The following is a 10101-nucleotide window of genomic DNA, read 5'->3' as shown; positions in this document are numbered from 1 at the left end:
ACACATATATAATATTTTACGGGCTTTTACGGGCCGGGCCGGGTTTTTGCGGGCCGGCCCACTACCCACCGAGACGGGCTTTTTAACGGGCCGGGCTGGGCTTTTAGCCCTCAGGGCCGGCGGGCTTCCATCGGCCCACTTGATCCGCAGGCTTTTTGATGAGGCCTAATTTAAATACTCCTAATGATATGTAAACTTAAATAGGGTTGATTGCTTTTATCAAGGTCAGAACGACGCGGGTGTGGCTAACTTTTTACTTTGCATACGACTACCTGAATATATGGTAACATGTGGAATCTAATGATTTTCATCTTTGTTTCTTCATGCCATATAAATTTTATGTGCATGGTAGTGTGGTCTAACTTATTCATGGGATAAGAAGAAATATACGCATTCGAAAACTAATAATAAAGAGGAAAAATAAATTTATCTACAAACCATTTGGTAAGATGATTGTGAGGCAAAATGCCTATGCTAAAAATATATAGTAGTCACTTGATCCTTGTTTTGACCTGAATCAATCATATTGCGCTAATAATCTCTACTACAAAAACAAAGTGATCTCATTATTTTTGTCGGCATGTCGTTCGATCACACACTCTTATGTATTCTGAAATTTGTTGTACGGTTATAAAAAAATTAAAAAGAGCAACTAACAGTAATTCAACTTCACTTTATAAATTAAAGTGATCATATCTATTTTAAAATTTTAATATAATGTCTATGAAGGTGAAAATATTTTTCATTCAATTTCATATAATTTAGTTTATTAAAAAAAATAAAACCTGTTTGGTTTTATTCAAGTAATGTGGTGCAAGAACAAATAAAAAACAATTGTAGAAATGAATCATTAAAAATAAAAATAAAAACCACTTCGACCCCTCCCTCCTCCAACATCTCTCCAGGTCCTTCTCTCTTCTTCTTCTTCAATCTCTCCCATTCTCCTTCCTATTCTCTCCTCCACACTTTTTCACTGACCTAATTCTAATTCCGGTGTTTGCAGAGTCGCTTCCACTGTAGACGCCGTCCTCTTATCACATCCCAACACATTCCACCTCGACGCGCTTCCCTACGCCGCGAAACACCTCGGCCTCGCCGATCAGTACCTCTCCCGCAAGGTAGGTGTGTATGCAACGCCAGTTGTGTGGAGAAAGTAGTGACTGAAGGTTTGGTTGGTGTTGAGTTTGCAGCAAGTTTCGGAGTTCGATTTGTTTACGCTGGATGATATTGATTCTGCTTTCCAAAATGTCACCAATTCTCAGCGTCATCATCTTACTGGTATGGTTTTCGTTGCGATTCGGATGGAAATTTATGGAGGGAATGCGTGTGTGTTTGTGTTGATATTTGTGGTTTTGTAGGAAAAGGACAGGGAATTGTAATCTCGCCTCATGTGGCTGGGCATCTGTTCGGAGGAACTGTGTGGAAGATAACTAAGGATGGAGAGGATGTTATATATGCTGTGGACTTCAACCGTCGAAAAGAAAAGTAAGTGCTTGCTCTTACTTCAACTACCTGCCGTGCTTCAAATTCAAATTCAAATTTGTACAAGTGTGTATATAGTGATGAGTATTTATAAAGAGGATTAAACTGCTTCATGCTGTGAAATTTTTCAGGCATTTGAATGGAATTAATCAGTCATCGTTTGTGCGGCCTGCTGTTCTAATAACAGAAGCCTATAATGCTTTGAACAATCAGCCTTATAGACGCCATAAGGACAGAGAATTTATAGGTACTTTGAGCTCCCAATAGACGACGAATTTTAGGCACATTGTGTTTTTCGTCTTGAAAATTGTTGTCTAGAATATTCTTCATGTTTGCCAAATGTCCTGCCGTTGTTATTCCCTTCTTCCTGTCACTAAAACATCAAACATGAATGTAATGAACAATGAAATATGCGTACAGATCATAAGATTATATACTGTTTCAATGCATGTGATTTTATTTTTCTTATCCCTTGATTTTTCTTTTTTTTCAGGGACTAAAAGAAGACTCTACGATCTCAGGGAAATGTTTCACTACCTGTTGATACCTCTGGGTGAGTTTTAGAACTTCTTCAAATATTGGAATCGGTTGGTAGGGAAAAGATAATGGCAGTTTTAGTTCTTGTTGACAATACAGTTATCTAGCCTGAGTCATCAAGTATTCCAATTGCTGATATTGGTTCTTCCCCTTGATTGCAGTGTTGGAACAAGGAAAGTTTGCCCTTTCCCATCTATTTCCTAACGTATGTTGCTTCTAGCACAATTGATTATGTCAAAAGTTTCCTTGAGTGGATGAGTGATGCAATGGCAAAGTCCTTTGAGACAACACGAGACAATGCTTTTATTTTGAAGCAAGTGGTCTTATATACAGTACTTGTGTAACCCCAGACAGTTTGAAATTTTGAATCACTGGTTTTATATAGTATAAGAAACCACTTTTGCTGAACCAAAAACACCCACTTATATGTATATATGCCAATGCTGCAGGCGTGTGAAACTTCTTGTTAACAAGAGCAAACTTGACAATGCTCCGGAAGGCCCAAAGGTATACCATATATACTTTGTGAAGTATTTATCTTTATGATTCCTATCAGTTTGAATGATGTTGACATTTGCATTCCCATACAGGTTGTTTTAGCATCCATGGCCAGTTTGGAAGCGGGTTTTTCTCACAATATATTTGTTGAATGGGCAACTGATGCCAAGAATCTTGTGCTTTTTACAGAACGAATTCAGGTAAAATCTGTAAAATCCTTGCGAGGCATTCTCCCTTTTTTGGCTAATGATATGATTAGCACTATTATTCTATATGTATTTTTCTGCATTAATATATACATTGACACCTTCAGCTGCTTATGTAGTTTGGCACGTTAGCTCGTATGCTTCAGGCAGACCCGCCTCCAAAAGCTGTTAAGGTTACCATGTCCAAGAGGTTGGAGAAGAGCTAATTGCTTATGAAGAAGAGCAGAACAGAATTAAAAAGGAAGAAGCTCTAAAGGCTAGTCTGATTAAAAGAGGAGGAGTTAAAAGCTTCTCATGGGGCTGATGTCAGCATGAGTGATCCACTGGTTATTGATACTAGCAATGCAGAGTCTTTGCCAGATGGTACGTTAAAAATGATAGTAATCATAAACTTATTATAATGATCTGCACTTTTCGAAAGATATTTGTAAGCATTCAAGATACCCTTCTTTATTTGGAAATATTCTATAAGAGCACCAAATCGTTATTTATCTCATTGTTACTTTGTCAGCTGAAATTTTCCTTGCGAGATCTTTTCATCTGCATTATTATATATGGCGTTTCTTTTTACCATTTTACTTGTATACTTGGAACTATGTGGATGCTTATTCATAAACTAAAAATGTTTGGTTCCAGTGTGGAGGTGATAAGTTTCCTTAGTTTGTCAAATGTAGTTCACATTGGAAATTGTCCTCGTTAAAGCTTATATACTTGTATATTTTGTTGCAGTCATCTATCCATATGATTGTCTAGTTAGCAATTGTTTCAAATGAACTCATTGTTTGGCTGACCTTTGAAGCTAAGTATTCTTCCATTGTGCTCTAGGATCATTTTCATCAAAGTGCATTTCCACAATTTATTTAGATTTTCTGTCTGTAAAGAATTGAAGATTGATGCTATGATAGGAATTATACGTTGAGATGTATTTTAGTTTTCTTTTCCAAGATTATATACAGTATAAAATTACACTGATTACATCTCATGTATGGTGTATATAATGAGCTTTTCTGATTCTATGTTATAGCAGTGGCTCCACGTGGTGGTGGATGCAGAGACATTTTAATCGATGGATTTACTCCTCCTTCTACCAGTGTTGCCGTATGTTTCCCTTCTATGAAAATAATTCTGAGTGGGATGACTTCACAGTCATAAATCCGGACGATTATGTTATCAAGGATGAAGACATGAACCAAGGAGCAGCGCTTGTGAGTTTTTATTGAGAAATATCTGGTTATTGATTTTGTGCAACGTTTGATTATTATTTTCTAAATTTTAATTATTCAGCTTCAGAGTGAAAACTTGGATGAGGAATATTTAGTATTGCTCATTTTGTCAATTTCTTGAGGTTTAATATATTTTATATGGGGTGGAGATGTTTTGGGGTTTCACAAAGTGAAGGAATTGACAATTTGAGCGGAAAGTGGAACCTATTGGCTAAGTTTTCCATCTGACTGAAGAAAAAGAAATGTTGCGGGCTGAGGGAAAGAAGGTAGAGATATAGATAGGTTTCTTGCTCAATCTTCTCATTTCTAACTGTGCTGCACCAATGGAGAGAGAAAGGATGTAGAGAAATAGAAGAGGGAAAAGAAGAGTGGAAGAGAGCATGATGAAGAATAGAAACCCTACTGGTGTGATGCCTAAGTTCTCTGGGTGTGATGCCTAGAAAGTAGAAACCCTACTGGTGTGATGCTGGTAGTTCTATCCCTTCTCTTCCTCAGTTTCTTATTCTAAATCCCTTGTCTTTCTAACAATTGAGACTGCTGCAAATAAACTCTAGTATTGCAGTTCTTTTGCTACTTGTCCTGCATCAGAGCAACAGGTGTCCATTCAATCTCAAAAATCTAGTCCGTGCGGAAAGTTGCATCTTGGCCTATTTTTGAAGGCACTTGACATGAGTCATAGTGAAGTTCTTTTATGAGCTCTTATAAACTTCACCCATTACTGGTTTCTTCTCGAGTCTTTTGAGTAAATGTTAGTCAACAGTCATCATGTGATTTCCTTTTTTTCCGGTTATTTTGATTTATCAAAAGAAACTTTTCCATGCTTCTGTATGCCAAACGTTCCTTAGAGTGTGAAACATAGATTTATAAGTATCACTCTGCAGTTTATGTCTGTGTGCTACATTTAAGTCTCATCATCCATCTTAGGTTGGAGGTGATATGGATGGAAAAATTGATGAAGCCTCTGCTAGTTTAATACTCGACTCAAGGCCTTCGAAAGTTGTGTCAAGTGAATTGACTGTAAGTTGATGCCTGTTAAATTAGTTTATAATTTACTATTCTTGATATTCTCTGCAACTAAGTTGTATATTGGTGTTTATTTTCCATCTAATGCAGGTACCAGTGAAGTGTTTACTGATATATATGGACTTTGAGGGCCGTTCTGATGCGAGATCTGTCAAATACTTAAATCGATTCTTTCCCATATGGCTTCTCTAAAGTTTGTACGGTAATGCTTTTCTGTGCTTTACTTTTATTTTCACCCAAACTTTTTTCAGAATGGATTGAGTTGTTTTGTGTCTTCTGCTTTAATAATTACCCAATCAAGCTTTCATTAATTACCCTGCCAAAAAGAGAAATGATAAGTACGTATCGTTAATTGTAGGTTGTTGATATATTATGTTTATTGTCTTAAAGGTTTTGTTCATCTTGTATACCTCCACCCCAGCATGCAATGATCATATTAGTTATGTAATTATGTGCATGATGATGGCCTGTTACATGTTAAAACTCGGCTTTTTCGTTTTATTTTCCCCTGTGGAGCTATGACATGATAAAATTCTTTAGACCAAAAGAAAACCCTCGAGTGGTTTTATCTACTTACTTTCTTGGGTTGTACCAATAATGGCGGTGAGGGACTCTTCTCTTCTCGTGTACGATATAATTCTAGACTTTTTTTTTTCCCTCTTTTGGTACAATTCCAGATTGTCCATTACGATTGCCAAATATCATGTACTGGAAGTAGATTAACTGGAATCAGATGGCTGTTTAGTTAATTGTCTAAACTCTTTTTCATCTTATCAGCTCTAGAAATGTGCTCATGGTAAATCTATAACTCTTTTTAAGAATTTATTTTTTTTCCAGATATTTTGGTTTTACTTATTTGATATGAGATTAACTTATAGTTATGGTATATACTTTTTTTCTTGAAGGTTTTGGTTCATGGAACAGCTGAGGCCACTGAATATTTGAAGCAACACTGCTTGAAATATGTTTGCTCTCATGTATATGCTCCTCAACTTGAAGAAACAATTGATGTCACATCTGTTTTATGTGCTTATAAAGTAATACCAGAATTTCTTTCTGTTTTGTTGATCTGTGACTCAGAAATCACAATTCTCTCCATTTCCCATTATGTTGTAATGCAGGTTCAACTGTCCGAGAGGCTCATGAGTAACAGAATCTTTAGGAAGGTAAGCATTCAAGTGTCAAGATTTATCTTATGTTGTCTATATCTTATCCCTCGTAACGATTTGATGTATAGTGTTGTCTATATCTTATCCTTGCTAACAATTTTGGTGTAAATATACAGCTTGGTTCGATTCTTATGTAGGGAAGACAGAAGACGAAATGCTGTCTTTACTACCCTGCTCAACCCTAGCTCCCCACACAAACCAATCCTAGTCAGTGACTTAAAAATGGCCGATTTAAAGCAATTTCTTGCTGATGACGGTGTCCAGGTACCATTTTCAGGCATTTCCTCACTCAGTAACATAACAAATGATTTCTACCTAGTGTTTTTAAGCCCAGATCTAAGATAAAGGTCTTCCAAAATAGTATTCTGAAAACTATGGTCGTTTGATGAGTGATGACCTTAATTGACAGGTTGAATTTGCTGGTGGGGCTTTGCGATGTGGTGAATATGTGAATACGCAAGGTTGGGGATGCAAGCCATAAGGTGACGCAACACATGCATTTATATACTGGATTTTTGCAAACTACAACAGCCATTTATTGCATGGACTAATGGATGTAAAGCCCGACTTGCTTAATTATGTCTGTTTTGTAGGGTGGTGGTGCTGGTTCGCAGCAAGTTGTGATTGAAGGACATGAAGGTCCAGCATGTGAGGATTATTACAAGATACGGGAATATCTCTATTCGCACTTTTATTTTCTTTGAGAAACAATTTAGGAAGTTTTGGGGTTAGTTGGAGCCTGGAGCCTAAATTCTTTTAATTAGACTGGGGCTGGGTGTAGTAGATGATCACTAACTAGCATCTATTAGTTAAGGGGTGTTCGTTTGACCTATGAAAAACTTTACGGAACTCATTGAGGCCTATTTGTATTGCAGCCTCAAATCGAGTATTCCCCAGTGGGCGAAAGTCCCCATTTGTAACACAAAAGTAGAAAACAATTCCATTACCTGACTTCCATATAATCCCATTTATATCCATATTTGTGAAAGTATGTAAGATATCCCAGGAACAGAAGTTGCAGAATGGCAACTTCAACATAAACCATGCACTACTGGCTTCAGCAGATTCAGCACTTTTCGTGTTAAATACATCACTCATGATTCTAGTTCCTAGATAATACATTCCCCAGGCTCCACTCTCGTCTTCTCTCAACTGTGATTCCAAGGCTTTTGTGTTTTTCTTCCTTGACGACTTCTTATTGTTTCATTATTTCACCACGTGTATTTCTGATAATTTTGTGCATCTGGGACAAAATTTCAGGCGTCATTTTCTTCGTTTAACTATAATAACATCCATTCTCAAGTTGAACAAGAAACATCTCTTGAAAATCAGGAAAGAACAAGATGTTGGGAAAGAAGGGCCGCCTTAATACGAGGCCAATGGATAATTGGATTTAACTTTTCCCACCCCTCTCGTGTGATTTGCTCCAATGGCAATAAATAAACAAAAGAAGACACAACAATAATTAAACGTGGTTTGGCAAATGTGCCTACGTCCTCGAGGCAGTAGTAGAAGAGGAATTTTCTTCTCACTGATCTGTCAAGTGAGGATTCACTACTATCACAAACTACGTAGTTTGGACTCTGCCTCATGTAGTAAGCCACCACATGGATTTCCTCCTCCAATTAAGGAGGGACTGACCCATCACGAGAGGACGTCCTCATTCCTCTTATACGAGCACGAAGTAAGGCAAAGCAGGAGAGGCTGAGCAAGGGTGGACCAAAATGATGAATTTCTTCAGCTCCATGAGGAGAAGAGAAAACTTGAGGAAGGCGAAATAGTTAGTCTTTGTTCTGAGTTTCTATGTGCGGGCACTTACGACATCCACTGCATTGCAGTGGATCATGGCCAACATAGTTAAGTACCCACATGTCCAAGAGCGCATTTTCGCAGAGATTAAAGGGGTTGTGAAAAAAAAAAAAAAAAAAAGCGGTGAAAGAGGAGGACTTGCAGAAGATGCCTTATCTGAAGGCTGTGATCTTGGAGGGTCTTAAGGCGTCACCCACCTGGTCACTTTGTGTTGCCATACGCAATCACCCAAGACATCATTTTGGATGGTTATGAGGTGCCCATTAATGCTACTGTCAATTTCACAGTGGCTTGTATAGGGTGGGACTCAAAAGTATTTTGTCTAAGGATTGTGTTTACAATTTCAGAGCTACTGAGTCATTGTTTAAGGATTGTGTTTACATATTATGCAGATGATTCCTTGTAATCAAATTTTTGACTTCTTGGGATATTGGTGTTTCACGACTTTCACCAAAGTTTGTTCAAGGAACGAAGTTTTCTTCGTTTCTAAAGCAACACTTTTTCATAACATACTCTTGCTTGACTAGGCTGTAATACTTATTATGTGTTTACAAACCTCTCTGGAGTCTGGACCTTCTGCATATAAAATTGAAGTTACAGCAATTTGGTCTATTGCAGTTGTTGAATGTTTATATCAGGTCTTCTTACCAAATTATATGCATCCAATGCTTCTCTGCAGCTCATGAGCAATGTGGCCTTTAAGCATCGGAGTGGCAAGAATGTATTTGACATGTTTCATGTTTGTGTTTAGCTATCCCATTCTCCTCACCATCTTAACAGAATGTGACAAATACATGTTGGGGATTATGAAAGAGCCGCAGTTGTTGATCAGGTCATATGGAATATACAGAAAATGGAATGGTGTTCAGGTATCATTTTCCTCATGTGTATTTGCAGTTGGTGTATTGTTCTGTTGTTTTCTTCCTATATTGATAAATGTGGTTTGTTTTGCTTATCTAAGTATATGTAGCATGAGCCCTTGTTTTCGTTTCCAAAATCTGTAATCTGAAATTGATCTCGACCATTTTCTGATGTATATGTGGATTTATTAAGCAAGTCTGAGGGCGCAAGCAATCACTCCTAGTTTTTACAAAAGAAATAGAATAAAAAGAATCTCTCTCCACACTAAATCTCATGAATTCATGATAGGCATGAATAACTAAAATCCTAATCCAATCTCAATGATGGGCACTGAGAATCCAAGACCTTTTCTTTTGAGTATTTTTCCCTTTTCTTATTGTTGTAAACTGATATTTGAATGTTTAATATTCTAAACGCAAAATTGCTTGAAGCACCTTATTCTGAAAGCCTTTTTCTTTTAAGCTGATGTTTTTACCCTTTACCATCCTTGTCTTTGTTCTTTCGATCTCGATTGTGTTAGTATAAATATTATGTTGGCATTCTTTATTTTAACAAAACTTCACCCATTAAGTCCAAGAGTTTGAAGCCTAAAGTATGAAGATCATTTTGTTTATAGTCTTCTTCTCCATTGTATTCTATTGTCTTGCTTGCTGTCTTGTCGAAGACCATCTCTGAAGAAAAAACTCCTCATGGCTCATGTAAGCTTATGCATCATTGCATCAATTTCACAAAAATCTGATGGTCCTTGGTTTGCTGCAAAGATATGGGATTTTTCAATTGCTTCCTGTTTATTCTTCTACAATAGGTAGTGTGTCAAATTAGTGTTTTCCATCAAATCCTTGTGTCAGCTGTGATTAAGGGTTATGGTTGTTAGTTTCTTGAATTGGTTTTTTCAATTGAAATTAAGGGGTATGAGTTTACCTTTGCAATCTGAAATTAAGGGTATGACTTTACCTACTCCAACTGAGTTTAAGGGCCTCTCTTGTGAACTGATTTTCTTCCTCCTCTATATATATGGAAAGTTTGTTCTTTCTCTTGTATTGAAAATAGTTTTGGTTTTCAATCCTTTTGTTACTCTAGAGTCATTCTCTATGGTTTTATGTTTTTCAAAGTATCTTGTTCCATGTTGAAATAATTTGAACAAAACACAACCCATTCATTTATATTCATCTTTTGCTTCCCATGAGGTCATTTGGGTTCTGCAAGCTTCAAAGGTGAAATCTTCAAGAAAAAATTGCTGTGTTAGCTTGTGTCATAGCTATGATTTCTAAGTGTATCACTTGTATAAACATT

General features: G+C 36.9%; 1 pseudogene; it reads left to right on the top strand.

Annotated features, from left to right (window-relative positions):
* Positions 1-846: 846 nt before the first annotated feature.
* Positions 847-7226, top strand: LOC112172389 (annotated as a pseudogene).
* The last annotated feature ends 2875 nt before the right edge of the window (positions 7227-10101 follow it).

The sequence above is a fragment of the Rosa chinensis genome, chromosome 1 (genome assembly GCF_002994745.2).
Source record: "Rosa chinensis cultivar Old Blush chromosome 1, RchiOBHm-V2, whole genome shotgun sequence".
NCBI lineage: Eukaryota > Viridiplantae > Streptophyta > Magnoliopsida > Rosales > Rosaceae > Rosa > Rosa chinensis.
The sequence above is the reverse complement of the archived record's forward strand: the minus strand, read 5'-3'. Positions and strand labels throughout refer to the sequence as shown.